At 44.6% G+C, this 20,628-nt stretch overlaps 1 protein-coding gene across 1 annotated transcript in view; it reads left to right on the top strand.

The window, feature by feature from the left end:
- lto1 (LTO1 maturation factor of ABCE1) overlaps positions 1–17,965 on the top strand; it is a 55,254-nt gene extending 37,289 nt beyond the window's left edge. The window contains exons 5-6 of the transcript XR_011596617.1: positions 11,053–13,232; positions 17,629–17,965. The gene's annotated coding sequence lies outside the window, so the exon portion shown is untranslated. The remainder of the gene's footprint in view (positions 1–11,052; positions 13,233–17,628) is intronic.
- Positions 17,966–20,628: the final 2,663 nt, after the last annotated feature.

Below are 20,628 nucleotides of genomic sequence, written 5' to 3' on the forward strand. Positions count from 1 at the left end.
TAAAAGGGGCAGGGGAAGAAAGAACAAAAGGGAAGGTCTATGATGGGGTGGAAAACGGGAGAGATTAGAGAGGCAAAAGGGATGATGGGCTGAATTGAAATGGAAATGACAGAACTTAGAAAAAGGTTAATCTGGATAAGGTATGAATGGCATAGTAATGCCCAGCTGCCATTATAGACAATGTAAAATCATGTATAGAAAGTGAAATAAAGCAAGGGAAAGGTGAGATTAAGAGAGCGCGATAAAAGAGACAGAAAGAAAAAGTTTAAAAATATTTTTATTTATTTAAATCTCCAACAATAATTTAAATCTGAAGGAATGAGACTCCACACATGTAAAAGTACGTTTCCAGTGCCAAAAAAGTTGTTTAGCAATAATTAAGACATATCATGCCATTAAAAATTTACTTACACTTGAATGGACAAGCCAAACTTTTTCTGACGTACTTACAACAACAACGTATATTTATATAGCACCTATAGCGTAGAAAAACGTCCCAAGGCACTTCACAGGAGTATTATTAGACAAAACAATTTGACACTGAGTCATACAAGGCAAAATTAAGGCAGATGGCTGAAAGCCTGCTCAAAGAGGTAAGTTTTAAAGAGTGTCTTAAAGGAGGATAGAGAGGCAGAGAGGTTTAAGGAGGGAATTCCAAAGCTTAGGGATAGGCCACTGCCACCAATGGTTGAGCGATTATAATCAGGGATGCTCAAAAGGGCATAATTAGAGGAGCGCAGATATATCGGGGGGTTGTGGGGCTGGAGGAGATTACAAAGATAGGGAGAGGCGAGGCCATGGAGGGTTTGAAAACAAGGATGAGAACTTTGAAATTGAGGCTTTGCTTAACCGTCGCACACAAGAGTATGGCGAGGCAGGTAGTGCAGGAGTCCCCTGAGGCTATCCCGCTCTCCAACCGGTACTCTATTCTGACTACTGGCGAAGGCGGTGATGCCTCTAGGCAGTGTAGCCAGGGCCAAGTCCACAGCACCATGGGTGGCTCAGCTGCACAGGGGGGGAGGAAGAAGACGGGAAGGGCTATAGTGATTGGAGATTCAATAGTTAGGGGAGCAGATAGGTGCTTCTGCGGCAGCAAAAGTGACATCAGGATGGTGTGCTGCCTCCCTGGTGCAAGGGTCAATGAGGTCATTGAGCGACTGCAGGGCATGCTGGGGAGGGAAGGGGAACAGCCAGTGGTTGTGGTCCACATTGGTACCAATGACATAGGTAGAAAGAGGGGTGAGGTCCTGAAAACTGAGTTTAGGGAGCTAGGAGTAAGATTGAAAGCTAGGACCTCAAAGGTGGTAATCTCGGGATTACTGCCAGTGCCACGTACTAGTGAGGGGAGAAATAGGAAGACTAGTCAGATAAATACGTGGCTGAGGCATTGGTGTAGGAGGGAGGGCTTTAGTTTCCTGAACAATTGGGACCGCTTCTGGGGTAGGTGGGACCTGTCCAAGTCAGACAGGTTACACCTCAACAGAGACGGGATTAATGTTCTCGCGGGTGGTTTTGATAGTGCGGTTGGGAGGGCTTTAAACTAGCTTGGCAGGGGGATGGGAACCCAGGAGAGGGCTCTGAGCTAGTTAGAGTGGGTGAGAGCTCAGATGCACAGGACCCCAAGAAAGAATGCAAAAGGCAGGAGGCAACAGAGCAGAGTAGCACTGGGGTAAGTGTAAACCACAAGGTGATAGGAAGGGACAATATGTATGAATATAAAGGGGCTGCAGGAGGGGTCAAAACTAAAAATCATGGTTTAAAAACTAGTATTAAAACACTTTACCTAAACGCACGCAGCATTCGAAACAAAGTAAATGAGTTGATGGCACAAATCATTACAATTGGGTATGATTTGGTGGCCATTACAGAAACATGGTTGCAGGGTGGCCAAGACTGGCAATTAAACATACAGGGGTATCTGACAATTCGGAAAGATAGACAAGAAGGGAAAGGAGGTGGAGTAGCTCTGTTAATAAAGGATGATATCAGGGCAGTTGTGAGAGACGATATTGACTCTAATGAACAAAATGTTGAATCACTGTGGGTGGAGATTAGAGATAGTAAGGGGAAAAGGTCACTGGTGGGCGTAGTTTATAGGCCCCCAAATAATAACTTCACAGTGGGGCGGGCAATAATCAAGGGAATAATGGAGGCATGTGAAAAAGAAACGGCAGTAATCATGGGGGATTTTAACCTACATATCGATTGGTCAAATCAAATCGCACGGGGTAGCCTGGAGGAGGAATTCATAGAATGCATACGGGATTGTTTCTTAGAACAGTATATTACAGAACCTACAAGGGAGCAAGCTATCTTAGATCTGGTCCTGTGTAATGAGACACGAATAATAAACGATTTCCTAGTAAAAGATCCTCTCGGAATGAGTGATCACAGTATGGTCGAATTTGTAATACAGATTGAGGGTGAGGAAGTAGTGTCTCAAACAAGCATACTATGCTTAAACAAAGGGATGAGGGCAGAGTTGGCTAAAGTTGACTGGGAACACAGACTAAACGGTGGCACAATTGAGGAACAGTGAGGAGGACTTTTAAGGAGCTCTTTCATAGTGCTCAACAAAAATATATTCCAGTGAAAAAGAAGGGCAGTAAGAGAAGGGATAACTAGCCGTGGATAACCAAGGAAATAAAGGAGAGTATCAAATTAAAAACCAATGCGTATAAGGTGGCCAAGGTTAGTGGGAAACTAGAAGATTGGGAAAATTTTAAACGACAGCAAAGAACGACTAAGAAAGCAATAAAGAAAGGAAAGATAAATTACGTAAGTAAACTTGCGCAAAACATAAAAACAGATAGTAAAAACTTTTACCGCTATATAAAACGGAAAAGAGTGACTAAAGTAAATGTTTGTCCCTTAGAAGATGAGAAGGGGGATTTAATAATGGGAAATGTGGAAATGGCTGAGACCTTAAACAATTATTTTGCTTCGGTCTTCACAGTGGAAGACACAAAAACCATGCCAAAAATTGCTGGTCACGGGAATGTGGGAAGGGAGGACCTAGAGACAATCACTATCACTAGGGGGGTAGTGCTGGACAGGCTAATGGATCTCAAGGTAGACAAGTCCCCTGGTCCTGATGAAATGCATCCCAGGGTATTAAAAGAGATGGTGGAAGTTATAGCAGATGCATTCGTTATAATCTACCAAAATTCTCTGGACTCTGGGGAGGTACCATCGGATTGAAAAGCAGCTAATGTAACGCCTCTGTTTAAAAAAGGGGGCAGACAAAAGGCAGGTAACTATAGGCCGGTTAGTTTAACATCTGTAGTGGGGAAAATGCTTGAAGCTATAATTAAGAAAGAAATAGCGGGACATATAGATAGGAATAGTGCAATCAAGCAGACGCAACATGGATTCATGAAGGGGAAATCATGTTTAACTAATTTACTGGAATTCTTTGAGGATATAACGAGCATGGTGGATAGAGGTGTACCGATGGATGTGGTGTATTTAGATTTCCAAAAGGCATTCGATAAGGTGCCACACAAAAGGTTACTGCAGAAGATAAAGGTACGCGGAGTCAGAGGAAATGTATTAGCATGGATAGAGAATTGGCTAACTAACAGAAAGCAGAGAGTCGGGATAAATGGGTCCTTTTCGGGTTGGAAATCGGTGGTTAGTGGTGTGCCACAGGGACCACAACTGTTTACAATATACATAGATAACCTGGAAGAGGAGACAGAGTGTAGTGTAACAAAATTTGCAGATGACACAAAGATTAGTGGGAAAGCGGGTTGTGTAGAGGACACAGAGAGGCTGCAAAGAGATTTAGATAGGTTAAGCGAATGGGCTAAGGTTTGGCAGATGGAATACAATGTCAGAAAATGTGAGATCATCCACCTTGGAAAAAAAAACTGTAAAAGGGAATATTATTTGAATGGGGAGAAATTACAACATGCTGCGGTGCAGAGGGACCTGGGGGTCCTTGTGCATGAAACTCTTTTGAGTTTACCTGCAAAAACATAAACATTAAAACCATGCCACCCGACCTGGGTGACACAGCAGACATTTTCAAGGCCCCTTTTTTTTTTTTGTTTTGTTTTTTTGTTTTTTTTGGGGCGCTTAAATCAAATTTTTCCAGTGCCCCCTATAAAAGGGGAGGGGTCCTTGTGCATGAATCCCAAAAAAAAGTTAGTTTGCAGGTGCAGCAGGTAATCAGGAAGGCGAATGGAATGTTGGCCTTCATTGCGAGAGGGATGGAGTACAAAAGCAGGGAGGTCCTTCTGCAACTGTACAGTGTATTGGTGAGGCCGCACCTGGAGATATATTAGCTTTGGAGAGGGTACAGAGACGATTCACCAGGCTGATTCCGGAGATGAGGGGGTTACCTTATGATGATAGATTGAGTAGACTGGGTCTTTACTCGTTGGAGTTCAGAAGGATGAGGGGTGATCTTATAGAAACATTTAAAATAATGAAAGGGATGGACAAGTTAGAGGCAGAGAGGTTGTTCCCACTGGTCGGGGAGACTAGAACTAGGGGGCACAGCCTCAAAATATGGGGGAGCCAATTTAAAACCGAGTTGAGAAGGAATTTCTTCTCCCAGAGGGTTGTGAATCTGTGAAATTCTCTGCCCAGGGAAGTTGAGGCTAGCTCATTGAATGTATTCAAATCACAGATCGATAGATTTTTAACCAATAAGGGAATTAAGGGTTATGGGGAGCGGGCGGGTAAGTGGAGCTGAGTCCACGGCCAGATCAGCCATGATCTTGTTGAGTGGCGGAGCAGGCTCGAGGGGCTAGATGGCCTACTCCTGTTCCTAATTTTTATGTTTATGAAAGCCACTGTAGGTCACCGAGCACAGGGGTGATGGGTGAGTGGGATTTGATGTGCGTTAGGACACGGGCAGCCGAGTTTTGGATGACCTCAGGTTTACGTAGGGTAGAACTTGGGAGGCCAGCCAGAAGTGCGTTGGAAGACTCTATTCTATTGGTACCAAAGCCATGAATGAGGGTTTCAGCAGCAGATGAGTTGAGGCAAGGGTGGAGACGAGCAATGTTACTGAGGTGGAAATAGGCGGTCTTAGTTATGACATGGATATGTGGTTGGAAGCTCATTTCAGGGTCAAATATGATACCAAGGTTGCGAACAGTGTGGTTCAGCCTCAGACAGATGCTAGGGAGAAGGATGAAGTCGGTAGCGAGGAAACATAATTTGTGGCGGGGACTGATAACAATGGCTTCGGTCTACACAATTTTTAATCGGAGAAAATTTCTCCTGATCCAGAACTGGTGACAGACAAACAGTCTGACAACTTAGAGACCCTGGAGGGGTCAAGAGAAGTAGTATTGAGGTAGAGCTGGGTGTCATCAGTGTACATGTCTAAACTGATGCTCTGTTTTCGGATGATGTCGCCAAGGGGCAGCATGTAGATCAGAAATAGGAGGAGGCCAAGGCTAGATCCTTGGCGGACACCAGAGGTAATGATGCGGGAGCAGGAAGAGAAACCATTGCTGGTGATTCTCTGGCTATGATTAGATTCATAAGAATGGAACCAGGTGAGCGCTGGCCCACCCAGCTGGATGACGGTGGAGAGGCGTTGGCAGACGATGGAGTGGTCATCCGTGTCAAAGGCTGCAGGCACGTCAAGAAGGATGAGGAGGGATAGTTCAGCTTTGTCACAGTCACAAAGGATGGCGTTTTGGTACTGTGGCAAGGGTGGAAACCTGATTGGAGGGATTTGTTGGAGCGGATTTTTGGACATATATTGGACTAGTATACGGGACCAAACATTTGTTTTATTTTCCCCTTTAATGAATTTTGTAAGGGACAATACTGATGCATTATGCTTTATATAAAAAAAACAGTTAGACTTTAAGGTATGCTGGCCTTGAGTTATGGAGATAGGAAAGTGAGATAATGAACACTGGAGAGTTAAGTGCTGGGTATGTTTGTTTATGCCGGTGCCAAAAGCCTGCACTTGTTTATACTGCCCTGTCACAATGCAGGATAGTTAATATCAAAAGCTTAGCCTTCGATAGTAAAAGCTTCGTAGTGCTAAAGCATGTGTTGTAAAGTGACATAATTTGTAAGATAAAAGAACTTCACTGCAGATACCAATTTGAGAAGATGGTTCAAAGACAGGGGTCTTTAACACTTCTCCCAAAGCTTTGTCTCTGATTTAATAAACCTCTCTTTATATATTATGTAGTCTCGGAAATATTTTTCCACAACAAAATGGCGTCACGGGAACAGGATACTGTCCGATCAGACGTGATCACTTAAGACAGTATCTGGAATCTGGTGTTAGAGACTGAAAAGAGAGGTGTACGGGCACGACAGGATAGTGTATAAGATACGAGTAAACAGATAGTGGGAAGAGGCTGACTAACCAGTTTGAGTTGTCCCTTTAGTAAATAAGGTCGGTGCGGAAGGGAACTGATTGATCCAACCTAGAGCCGAAAACTCCGGTGGTAAGGAAACACGCTAGCTTTGTTGCGAAGACACAGGGTCTCCACAGAGTAGTCGTGGCCGTGAGTATTACAGAAACAAAGGGAAACGTCCGAGACTGGCGAACATGGAAGGTAAGGAAGGGAATGTAAAACGCAGGCTGCCCGGGTCATTAATTAATTCCTATCATTAATTGTAACTTGCGTAATTACGTAATGCCATAAAAAAGCTGATAGTGACTATCTTAAGTGACATATGGATCCAGACATAAGCTTTGTTGAATGAAGAGAGTACTCGAGTAATTTTGACTGTGGAATGAATGAAAGCCTGTTTTAAGAAGGTGTGGAGTTGCCTGCCTGTTTTAGCTCCACCCACTCTTTCCAAACAGAGAGAAATGTTTTTTTTTAACCCTTCGTAGTGTTGTCCTGTATGTGAGAAGTTTAAGAAACTGTGAACCTTATGGTATTACATTTTAAGTTAGAAATGAAGGTGTGGATATATTCGGATGATAAGCTATGGAGCTAGGAAATGCACAAAGGATAGATTTGTTGAGTAAAAGATAAAAATACATGGTCCCGGTAGAAAAAAAAAAGAATTTGACACGCTCACTTACTTGTCGAAAGAAAACATGCAATTGTGTTGAAAAACATCAATTTAGTCCAGGAATGAGATAAAGAATGCCTTTTAAAACGCTCCCATTTTCCTTTGTGTAAAACCTTGACACGAAAGCTTCTAGCTCAGTAAAAAAAAAGAGTTTTAAATTTAGAAATACCTTCAGGGATCAGGTCAAACTCCTGGGCGAGTGGTGAGCTATCTGTGAAGGTGTAAAAGGGACTTTTGAAAAAGGCTAAAACAGTAAGCTTTAGCAGTTTAGAAAAGAAAAAGATAAAGCAGGAAAAGGTCTCTGCCACGGGAACAGGAGGAGGGCAGAAAAGGGGGACTTGCCATAATTGTGGAAAACCGGGCCATTTTGCCAGGGAATGCAAAGGGAAAGGCAGTGAAAAGCAATGTATATATTGTGGTAAGAAAGGGCACCTGGAAGCGACATGCTATGGTAAAAATGGCTATCCTAATAAGGCAAGGACCCTGTCAGAACAGGAATACCAGCAGTGGCAGGCGTACAAAGCCACCCTGTGATGTCCGGCGGCCCCTGTACAAAGTAAAAAGGAGGGAAAGATATATGTGTCTGCACTAGTAGGGGGCCGACAGTGTGAGATGCTAGTGGACACGGGAGCCTCAATATCCATTACCAATATGCCCCTTCCCGTCACCGACAAGAAGGCTCTGATAAATGGAATAGATGGACGACCCACACTGGCCTACCTGAGTACCACCCAATTGGTGGAAATTGATAACTTATATATACCCATGAGATTTTACCTATGCAAGAATCGTGAGGGGAATGATGTAATGAGGGAATTTAAGGCCCTGATTGATTGCGGCAAGGGGAAACTGACATGGCCAAAGGCGGATGGCAGTAAGGGAGATTTAGGACAGATAGCCCACCATGTGGAAAGTATAGGTGTAGCTACAGCCACAAAAACTGACTGGCTTATCGGGACTGAAGGGTATGGAGGCATATGTGCCTCTGTGCCCGGGGTCTGGGCACAGACAAAATACTGGAAAGGCGAAGATGGATCCTATTAAAGTCCCTGGACCACCTCATAAGTCACACAGACAATACCCTATAAGACCTGAAGCTAGAACAGCAGTTGTAGAAATAGTAAAAGGGCTAGTGGAAAAGGGTATCTTAAAAGAAACAGTTAGCACCACTAACTCCCCAACATGGCCGGTAGGGAAACCAGATGGGAGTTATAGACTCACTATCGACTACACTGCCCTTAACAAGGTCACCCCCAAATTACACCCGATAGTGGCCAGCCCCTCCACAATCCTGAATGGATTATCCCCTGAACATAAGATCTTTACAGTCCTAGACATAGCCAATGGTTTTTGGGCCCTTCCCCTCAAACCAGAATCACAAGAAAAATTTGCCTTCACGGTGGAGGATAAACAATATACTTGGACCCGATTACCACAAGGATTCCATAATAGTCCTGCCATATTCCATCGAGTCATGAGGGATATACTAAAACAAATAGAGGTACCGGCAGGAAATAGTATTTTACAATATGTCGACGACATATTAATAGCCTCAGAAACCAAGGAAGGACATCAGGCACCCTTATACTTAGTATTAAGGGCTCTGGAAACGGCGGGCCTTAAGGTTAACCCCAAAAAGGCCCAGGTAGGAAAATCCTAGGTCCTGTACCCAGGGTACTGCCTCTCAAAGGGGCTGAAAGAAATGCCCTCGGATAGGAAAAAGGCTGTCAAGGACATGCCTAGACCAGTAACGGTAAGGGGGGTGAGGAAGGTACTGGGCCTCTTTAATTACAGCCGGAACTTTATCCCTGATTTTGCAAAAAAATTGCTGAGCCAATACAAAGATTAGTGAAAGGGGGGAAACCTGCCCTAGACCTCATAGAGTGGGGCCCTGAACAAGAACAGGCGTATAGTAAACTCAAGTCAGAACTAGTCTCCGCACCTGGATTGGGACTGCCTGACATGAGTAAGGATTTCCACATCCACTGTAACAATGAAGGTGGGTTTTATATGGCCGTGGTCACCCAAGATCACGGGGATAAAAGGAGACCTATAGCCTATTACTCTACCACCGAAAGCTCGGTGGTGACTGGGTTATCCAGATGTATAGCCGTGCTAGATTGCGCAGCTTGGGCGGTAAAAATTAAGCGAGCCTGTGGTGATGACTGGAAACATCATTCTCCACACTAAACACACATTGGTAGAAATGTTAAACACAGGAAAACTGAGAACCGTATCTAATATGAGACGGACAAAGTGGGAAGCAGTCCTCTTAACACCCAACAAAGCGGTAACCATAATTAGGGATGTAGGAAACAACCCCGCAGAAGGTATGATGGGTGAAGGGGAACCCCACTTTTGCGAAGAGGTATGTGAGGATATAGAAGAGGATAGAATAAAAGACGCCCCCCTTCAAACCGCAGAACAAACCTTGTTTGTGGACGGCTCACGAAAATACGTAGAGGGACAACCTCGTACCGGATGGGCCGTAGTTAACCAGGATCTAGAGACAGTTGAATCAGGGCGAATTAATGGGGGGTCGTCAGCTCAAGTGACAGAACTGGTAGCCCTCACCCGGGCACTGGAATTATTGGAAAATATGATTGTTAATATCTATACGGACAGTAGATATGCATTCGGGGTAGTACACAATTATATGACAGCATGGGGGAGAAGGGGTGTTTGCGATGGATAAAGACATAACTTACTAAATACCAGTTGATATCAGCTGTGAAAAAGATATTGGTTTAATTGGAAAAAAAAAAGAATTTGAAGAGGTAAAAAAAACACTCTCCATTGATAATGATTTTAAATTATTAAAATTAAGTCAGTGCCGCTGGGGCCCGAGACGAACAGATAAGTATTGAGAAACTACACCAGGACACTTCTGAGGAAGAAATAGGTATGTGAACAAAGCAGGGCACAACGCAAGGGAAGGATAACGTTTGGAGACGAAGCGACAAGGTAATGGCGCCTGAACGCATACAGAATACCTTATTGGAGTTGCATCATGGCCTGTCTCATTCAGGATGAGAGGCTATGACCGGGAGTCTTGGGAGAGATTGGTGGTGGAAAGGGATGGGGAGAGATATTGCCAAATATTGCCATCGATGCGTTACGTGCGCACAATATAATCCAGGCAGGCCCATTAAAATTAAAATGGGACACCAGCCCCGTCCACGGGGGCCATGGGAACACGTACAAATTGATTTCACAGGTCCTTTGCCCCCATCCCATGGAAAAAGATATTGCCTAGTGATTATAGATCAATTTACCCGGTGGGTGGAAGCTTTCCCCACACGTGATTGCACTGCCTCAACAGTGGCAAGGATATTGTCCGAGCAGGTGATTCCCCGATGGGGAGTGCCTCTTCAAATAGATTCCGACCAAGGCACCCACTTCACCGGAAAAATTGTAAAAACAATATGCCAGCTGATGGGCATAAAACAAAAATTCCACATCCCCTACCACCCACAGAGTTCTGGGATGGTAGAGCGCATGAACCGTACCCTTAAGAACGCCCTGGCAAAGGCCATGCAAATGTCAGGAAAAACGTGGACAGAAGTATTACCCATTATATTGATGAAGTTAAGAGCCACGACAAACCGACAACCGGATTAACTCCTTATGAACTAATGACAGGAAGGGTGATGCAATTACCAGAGAACATCATAACAGGGGGGGCCGATGTAGGCCCATTAAAAGACAAAATAAAACGGTATGTTTTGGAACTAAGTACTCAATTAAAAGGGATGCGTAAATTAGTTAGGGACAATCAGGAAGAAAGAGACGCGGAAGCAGAGCTTACAAAGCTCCCTGAAGTCCCGTTGGCGGGAAGTCACGTTATGGTAAGGGTCCTCCTGGGAAAACCGGGGTTTGCCCCAAAAATGGATAGGACCGTATGAGGTTATAATCAGCAGGGACATTTATGCCTGCATCGATGTTAAAGGGAACGGACAATGGAAGCATCGGACCCAGCTTAAGGTTTTTGAACCAGCCGTTTAGCACACGTATTAGTTGTTGTTGTTTGTCTATTTACAGATTGACAGCGAGAGATTCTTCAAGCAAGCCATACGGCCATTTTGCCTTTGACTATTTGTTAATTATAGAGTAATAAGATGAAACTATATATTGCGATCGGTGCGATTATCATAGTTCGTGTTCGGTCCGGCCTGCTAGCTAGACCGAAACGAGAGTTACATGTGAATACCTTTTTGTACATGTCTTATGTTTATGCGCAAAATGAGAACTTTTCCAGTTGCTGGGTATGTTCGCACATCCCCATACATAGCAAAGGAGGCATCCCTTGAGGTCAATCTCCTTTAACATTTCGGAAGTAGCGGAGTGGATAATGCAACAAAACGGTACAGGAGAAGTAAATGATACTTGGAATCAGAGTGGGGATAAAGAAACGTGGAGATCGGGGAATTACCTTTTGGATGCATTTGACGGATGGTACCAGCCGGAATACAATAGGTCGGTACGACCCCCGTTCCTGGTTTTGACCAACACCTCAGGAGTTGGAAGGCCCACCGCTGACATTTGTTTCACTAGAGACCTGACTGGTGAGGAAACAGGTTTTGTAGCAGGATATAGCAATTGTACGCAATACTTTAACCTCACCAGGTGGAACATAATAGCCAGCGAAACAACAAACCAGGGGTTCTTTGAAATAGAGGGTTTGAAGAATCAGACAAGTAGCCAGGACTGGGACTCTAAGATTAGGTGGCGACGGGGGCTGAGAGAGAGATTGGGATCAGATCTAACAGCATACAATGGCACTTATTTTGTGTGCGGGCATAAGGCCTACCCCTGGTTGCCTCAGAACTGGAGGGGGTCCTGTTATTTGGGATATGTGGTCCCTTTTGTCAGACGGGTACGTACTTTAGCAGCAGTACAGACATCAGGTCGACTAAGACGAGATCTTACCCCGGTAGAGAGGCTATTTGGGGTCATGATGCTCCCATTCGGGATAGGATGCACCATGGATGAATTACGTAACCTAGAGAGGGTACTGGAACAGATAGTTAACGACACTGCTGAAGCAATAGAGGGCATAACGGTTGAAATGGTAGCCATACGCACAATGGTACTCCAGAACCGAATGGCCCTAGATTATATACTAGCACAAAGTGGGGGCACATGTGCCTTAATTGGAGCTGAATGTTGCACTTACATTCCCGATAATTCAGAAAACATAACCAACCTCGCTGATCACATAAGAAGGGAGGTAAAGAAGTTATCCATAACAGCAGGAGGACCTGGCTGGTTTGACTGGCTGTTAGGGGGATCCTGGGGGTCCTATCTTATGCATGGAGTAATTATTCTGGTTGTAATAATAATTACTTCCTGTCTGATTATCGGGTGTTTTAATATCTGCTGTAAAGTTATGATGGCCTGACTGATGCCAGTAGCCAGTGTAATCGCCGAAGAAGAAGCACACCTGATGGAAATACCTGAAGACACCATGGATGAAGAAACAGACGACGATGACACCGACCACTATCTTTGAAGGGTAGCCTAGAGCTACAGGCAAGGTGGACATACGGAACACCAGGGAAGTAACATACCCCAAAGGACGAATATATGACAATATGATACTATCATTGTGGTCATCTGGATTTCGTGAACATCATCCAGGACCAAAAGGGGGAATATTGTTGGAGCGGATTTTTGGACATATACTGGACTAGTATACGGGACCAAACATTTGTTTTATTTTCCCCTTTAATGAATTTTGTAAGGGACAATACTGATGCATTATGCTTTATATAAAAAAACCAGTTAGACTTTAAGGTATGCTGGCCTTGAGTTATGGAGATAGGAAAGTGAGATAATGAACACTGGAGAGTTAAGTGCCGGGTATGTTTGTTTATACCGGTGCCAAAAGCCTGCACTTGTTTATACTGCCCTGTCACAATGCAGGATGGTTAATATCAAAAGCTTAGCCTTCGATAGTAAAAGCTTCGTAGTGCTAAAGCATGTGTTGTAAAGTGACGTAATTTGTAAGATAAAATAACTTCACTGCAGATACCAATTTGAGAAGATGGTTCAAAGACAGGGGTCTTTAACACTTCTCCCAAAGCTTTGTCTCCGATTTAATAAACCTCTCTTTATATATTATACAGCCTCGGAAATATTTTTCCACAACAGATTCAAACATAGAGTTGCAGGAAAGATGGTCATGGATTTTGGAGGCGACAACACATTCAAGGATTTTGGTGAGTTAGTACTGCAACTTCACATCTTTCACGTCCTTCAATGCCGAGTCTCTTGGCGAGGTACCGGTGTAGCAAAACCTGTGGAGGAGCAGGGCAATTTGGACAGCAGCTTCCTGATTTCCACATTGAACTGCGCATGTGTGGACTCTGGAAGTTGCTGTCCGATTTTCTCCTTAATAGCTTCACCACAAAATCTGGGCCACTAAGTTTTAATTCACTGCATACAGTTGAATACAGTTATCAGGCTGAATTAAATTTTATTAACCCCCCCGCCCCCCCTCCCCCCGGTCACAACCGTATGTTCCCATAATTAAGAATGTCAAGTAAATTCTACATTTAATAGGATTTGTCACTATTTCCTCTTTTTTAAATTTCTGTCCAACATTCCTTCCTTCCCTTCTGTCTTCAGTGTCAGCTGTGGCTCAGTGGGTAGCATTCTCACCTCTAAGTCAGAAGGCTGTGGGTTCAAGTCCCATTCCAGGAACTAAAGCACACAAAAAAAATCTATGCTGACACTCCGGTGCTGTCTTTTGGATGAGACGTTAAATCGAGGCCCCGTCTGCTCTCTCAAGTGAATATAAAAATCCCATGGCACTATTTCGAAGAAAAGCAGGGTAGTTATCCCTAGTGTCCTGGCCAAAATTTATCCCTCAATGAACATAACAAAAAAAGCCCATCGTTATCATATTGCTGTTGATGTTTATGGGAGCTTGCTTGTGCGCAAATTGGCTGCTGCATTTCCTACATTACAACAATGACTGCACTCCAAAAGTACTTCATTGGCTGTAAGGGGTTTTGAGACATCTGGTGGTCATGAAAGGCACTATATAAATCCAAGTCTTTCTTTCTCAAGGCACTGACTCCTTCACTGGATGTGTTCCAAAGGTGTGGTCACAATCCATTCAAATGTCACCAGCTGCAGAGGACATCACAACTAATTTAATCCTCGCCCAGCATGCAGGTACATGGGCATTTCCAGCTGGGATCGCACAATAGCAAATCAATGGAAACCGCAGCTAAATTTTTCCCTCTCTAACCTAGCTTAGCGCCCCCTGCTGCTGCCCTCACCAAGTTCTGCTTACTCAGATCAAACCTGGGATCAACTTGATTAAGTTGAGTGGACAAAACTGTGGCAGATGGAGTTCAATGTGGGAACATATGGGGTCATCCACTTTGGACTGAAGAAGGATCGATCAGAGTATTTTTTAAATGGTGAGAAGCGAGGAACTGTGGAGGAGCAGAGAGATTTAGGGATCCAAATACAGAAATGACTAAAATCCAGTGAACAATAACAAAAAATAATTAAAGGCTAATGAAATATTGGCCTTTATCTCAAGGGGCTGGAATACAAAGGGTGGAAGTTAAATTACAGCTGTACAGAGCTCTGGAGACACCCCATCTGGAGTATTGTATCAGTCCCTGGCACCCTACCTCAGGAGGATATATTGGCCTTGGAGGGGGTGCAGTGCAGATTTACCAGAATGATACTGGGGCTATATGGTTATATTATGAGGACAGGTTGCATAGATGAAGCGGGTATACCCTTGAATATAGAAGATTAAGGGTTGATCTAATTGAGGGGTTTAAGGTGAATAAAGGATTTGATAGGGTAGATATAGAGAAACTATTTCCTCTGGTGGGAGGGTTCAGAACAAAGGGCATAACCTTAAAATTAGAGTATGCCCATTCAGGGGTGATGTCAGGATGCATTTCTTCACACAAAGGGAACAACTCTCTCCACCAAAAAGCTGTTGAGGCTGGGTCAATTGAAAATTTCAAAACTGAGAGTGATAAATTTTTGTTAGGCAAGGGTATTAAAGACGTTAAGATACAGGTTAACCATAATCTAATTGAATGGTGGATTAGGCTCGAGGAGCTGAATGGCCTCCTCCTGTTCCTATGGATCAACAACCAAGGGGCATCAATTTAAAGTAATTTGTAGAAGGTTTAGAGGGGATTTGAGGGAGAATTTCTTCACCCAGAGGGTTGTGGGGGTTTGGAACTCACTGCCTGAAAGGGTGGTAGAGGCAGAAACCCTCACCACATTTAAAAAGTATTTGGATGTGCACTTGAAGTGCTGTGGCTTGCAGGGCTACGGATTAGTGGGAAGTGGGATTAGGCTGAATAGTGTCTTGTTCGCTGGCACGGACACGATGGGCCAAAATGGCCTCCTTCCATGCTGTAAATTTCTATGATTCTATGTTCCTTCTAGGTCTGTGTTGTACAGCGCCAAAGGCCGGAATTTTCCAGAGTGGTAGCGGATGATATCCATGGCGGGTCGGGTGGGAAAGTTGTTATTTTTGACAGCAGGCCATTGTCATCTCGCTCACATGAACCTTTCCCCCAGGCGCATCTGTCATCACAGAGCCAACTCGACCGGCAGCGGCGGGTGGCCCAATTGAAATCAATATCAGGTTATTTACAGGCACTAAAGAGCCTTTTTCCACTTAACTTTTAAACTTGCCTACATGGCCACGGGATTGACGCAGCTCGGGAACCACGTCTGAGGCAGGAGTTCAGTGACCATTGCTCCAGCTGATTACTTGACAGCATCAAATGTACATTGAAAGCTCCCACCTGACAGATGATTGTTTTCTTCAGGCAGAAGCTGTTGCTCAGTCAAATTGCAGCACAGATTCTGCAGGCTGCAAGGCTTTCCAGCAAAGTCTCCATCCAGTGTCACCTGATTGGAAGAACTCTCTCACCATTGACAGAATGCTTCTGTCATCTGTACTTCACCTGCCATCTATTCCATCAACGTGGGTGTCGTTCATACTGTCTCACCTTGGTCCTCGGAATCCCACTGTGATCAGCCCCAACACCAGCAGCATCAGGCACACCAGCAGCAACAACACCAACCTTCTCTGTAATCACCTGATGCTACACAGGACACAGGGCATCAGCACGCGATCACATTACTACCCGGGAGGCCAGGGATGGCCTCATCATGGCCAGATTTACTTCACGTGATGCTGTACACCCATATGGCTGCCACATGATGCGCCAGGTTGGCACCACTCCACACCAACACCATAAAGCATCCCTACAATGTCCAAGTCGTTCCTTTCACATTCATCACCATTGCTGAGGTACCGTTAAGACTCATCATTCACTGTAACATATTAAGCCACTTCCAAAAGTACACAGGAATCTGTCCAAGAACGCAAAATGTTGAAAATAAAGATTTCAATGTTTGACACCACATCAACAGAAACATTACATGAACATTGGATAAAACACCCCCAAGTGGCTACTCTTGTGTGTTATTAGTTGGTACGATTGCACTAGGATGAGGGTGAGTGTGAGGGGTGGCTTCTGAGATGCATATGTGAGAATGTAGATTTGAGAGAACGGGATGGGTGGAGGTGCAAGGTAAGTTGGTCTGAGTAAGGATGTGCAGGAGTAGGGTAGGGATGGCAGAGTGATGGGGATGTGATGAGATGCGCAGCAGTATAAGGTTGAGCCAAAAGAAAAATACTGCGGATGCTGGAATTTGAAATAAAAACCAAATGCTGGAAATACTCAGCAGGTCAGGCAGCATCTGTGGAGTGAGAAATAGAGATGACAGAGTAGAAATTCTGATGTCCCAGGCCCGTATGAAGTTTCTACAGACCCGGGAAGGCATCGTAAAATGCGTATGCGCTGAAAACTGGCTTTTACGATGTGTCAAGCTAGAGCTTGACAGATTGTAGACATCTCGAGAGCGAGGACATTTCTTGGACAAGATTGCGGTATTTACCCATATCTTACCCTGCAAATATCCTCAAAAATCTTGTGCCTGATAAAAGCAGGTGCATAGCCTTCTTTTACAGGCACAAGTGTTTTAAAACATACAAAAACACAATAAAATTAAATTATAAACACATATTTTATTGTTAAAAACCCTCCCAACTACGGTAAGTTTATTTTTAACCATGATTAAAAAAACTTTTTTAAAAATCAGGAAACTATTTTATTTTTATAAGATGTAATAACTTTAATTTCAATTAATTTTAAATATGTGTGGTCTGTTTTTTATTTTTTATTATTTTGTGTGTTTGGTTTTGTTCCCATTAATAGCACTGAGAACTCGTAGATACGCAAGACTCAGTGCTATTAATGGGAATCTGTGAAATACTAACCTGATTGGCTGAGCAGTCACACGTGACTGCATCTTCTGCGCGGGAACCCTCTGGACGAGAGCGCGCTTTGCAGTGTGGGAGGAGAAGGCCTCCCCCACCGGAATCCAAGGCGCCTGCTAGACCACCAGGTAAATTCGTAAAAATTCTCCGGCGAGGAGGCAATTGCGAGAGGGATTTCTGGGCCAACGTTTCAGGTCGATGAGCCTTTGTCAGAGGTTGAGTGCGGCTTTGTACTAATGTTTGCTGATCTAATTAAATCATTGACACATTTGCAGCACTACACCCAGATCCTCCTGACCACATTCCTGCTTGTGACTTCCTCTGCAATCTACAACTAGGCTGATTTAATCTCCTGGGAGGTCTTTTCCACCCATTGGAAAGGAAGAGGACAAAAGCAAAATACTGCGGATGCTAGAATCTGAAATAAAAACAGAAAATGCTGGAAATCTCAACGGGTCAGGCAGCATCTGTGGAAACAAACAGAGTTAACGTTTCAGGTCGATGACCCTTCGTCAGAACTGGCAAAAGTTCGAAAGAACAGATTCTTAAGGAGCACTGAAAGGGGGAGGGGAAGAAAGAACAAAAGGGAAGGTTTGTGATAGGACGGAAGACAGGAGAGATTTGAGAGACAAAAGGGATAATGGGATGACTTGAGATGGTAATGGCAGAAGTTAGAAAAAGATTAGTTTAGATAGGGCGTGAATGGTGGAATAATTACTAGCTGCCACGGGAAACACAGAGAGAGAAAAAATACATCAGAGCAAAATATGGGCAGAGGTTAAGGTCTGAAATTGTTGAACTCGATGTTGAGTCCAGAAGGCTATAAAGTGCCAAAACGAAAGATGAGATGCTTTTCCTCGAGCTTGCATTGAGCTTCATTGGAATAGTGCAGGAGTCCGAAGACGGAGAGGTCATAGTGGGAGTGGAGCGGAGAATTAAAGTGACAGGTGACCGGAAGCTCGGGGTCACGCTTAAAGACTGAATGGAGGTGTTCCGCAAAGCGGTCACCCAACCTGCATTCGGTCTCCCCAATGTAGAGGAGACCACATCGTGAGCAGCGAATACAGCATACTAAATTGAAAGAATAACAAGTAAATCGCTGTTTTACTTGGAAGGAGTATTTTGGGCCCTGGATAGTGGGAAGGGAGGAGATAATAGGGTAGGTGTTGCATATCCTGGGCTTGCACGGGAAGGTGCCATAGGAAGGGGAGGGAGTGTTGGGGGTGACTGCGGAATGGACCAGGGTGTCGCGGAGGGAGCGGTCCCTTCGGAATGCTGAGGGGGTGGGCAGGGGGCGAGATGTGATTGGTGGTGGGATCGCGCTGGAGGTGGTGGAAATGGCAGAAGATGATTTGTTGAATGTGGAGGCTGGTGGGGTGAAAGGTGAGGACAAGGGGAACAGAGTCATGGTTCTGAGAGGGAGGGGAAGGGGTGGGAGCAGTAGTGTGGGAAATAGAACGGACATGGTCGAGGGCCATGTTAACCACGGCAGAGGGGAATCCTCGGTTGAGGAAAAAGGAAGTCATATCAGAGGCGCTAGTGTGGAAGGTGACGTCGTCAGAGCAGATGCGACGGAGATGGAGAAACTGGGAGAATGGAATGGGGGGTGGAAGGAAGTGTAGCCCAAGTAGCTGTGGGAGTCAGTAGGCTTATAGTGAATGTTTGTCAATAGTCCGTCCCCAGAATTGGAGACAGAGAAGTCAAGGAAGGGAAGGAAAGAGTTGGAGATGAACCATGTGAAGGTGAGGGAAGGGTGAAAATTGGATACAAAGTGAATAAAATTTTCAAGTTCAGGGCGAGAGCAGGAAATGGCACCGATACAGTCATCAATGTATCAGAAAAAGAGTTGAGAGAGGGGACCCGAGTAGGATTGGAACAAAAAATGTTCCACATATCTCACAAAAAGGCAGGCTTAGCTAGGACTCATGCGGGTTCCCATAACAACACCTTTAATTTTTAATTTGAAGGAAATGAATGGAGTTAAAGGAGAAGTTGTTCAATGTGAGAGCAAGTTCAGCCAGGTGGAGGAAGGTGGTGGTGGATGATGGATGGGACTGGTTGGGCCTCTGCTCGAGGAAGAAGCGGAGCGCCCTCAGGCCATCCTGGTGGGGGATGGGTGTAGAGGGATTGGACGTCCATGGTGAAAAGGAGACGGTTGGGGCCAGGAAACTGGAAACTGTTAAAGAGTTGGAGGGCGTCTGAAGAGTCGCAGATGTAGGTGCGGAGAGAGTGGACAAGGGGGGAAAAAATAGTTGAGATAGAAATAAATCAGTTCCTTGGGACAAAAACAGGCTGAAACAATGGGTCTATCGGGACAGTCCTGTTTGTGGATCTTGGGAAGGAGGTAGAAGCGGGCTGTGCAGGATTGGGGAACTATGAGGTTGGTGGCTGTGGAGGGAAGATCTCCAGAGGAGATGAGGTCAGTGACGGTCTGGGAAATGATGGCTTGATGTTTGGTAGTGGGGTCATGATCCAGGGGGAGTTAGGAGGAGGTGTCAGAGAGTTGGCGATCAGCCTCTGCAAGGGAAGAGGAAGGGAAGAGGACCTCCTTGCGTACTGTGACTTCCTCCATAAGCATCAGAGAACCTGGCTGCAGCCCTCTGCCTCTGTGCAGTCATTGTCAGTGTTTGCAGCACTCCAATGCTGGAGTGCACTGATAGCACTATGTTAGATGAAACTTCAAATCTAATGTGGTCATGGTCTCTTTAAAGATCCCGGCTGAAAACACATCATTAATGACATCACCAGACCTGCTTCATCTCATTGGGCCGGGTAACGCGTTGGGTGGGCTTAATAGGCCCCATTAAAGTAAGTTCATTTTCTACAGCGGGATGGAGCCAGCAGCAGGGTCGAGACCCCCCATGGATACCACCCGCACCGGAACTGCCCAAGTGGGCAAAATTCCGGCCATAGCCTTTATCTCTCGGCCATTAGGGAGAAGAAGATTTTTCACATTTTGCAAAGAAATCTAGTTCGGCACTTATATGTAAATTTACACTATGAAAGGATTGTTTTTTTAATGCAGTTATGTAGAATGGATAAACAGAAGTAGCACTTCCTTCTTTGGAACTTAAATGTGATTACAGGCTGTGGGAAAGTTTTGACTAGCTTCTCATGCTTTACTAGACTGAACCCAGTGACAAGGGCAAAGTAATGCTCATGTCTGTTTGTTGGCTGTAGATTATTGTAAAAAAATATTAACTTGTCCAACCAGACAATAAGTAAACGCCAGGCTCCCGTTTGTCCTCCTCAAAGCTTATGTTCAGCAATAGCTA

Source organism: Pristiophorus japonicus, chromosome 14 (assembly GCF_044704955.1).
Source record: "Pristiophorus japonicus isolate sPriJap1 chromosome 14, sPriJap1.hap1, whole genome shotgun sequence".
Lineage (NCBI taxonomy): Eukaryota > Metazoa > Chordata > Chondrichthyes > Pristiophoridae > Pristiophorus > Pristiophorus japonicus.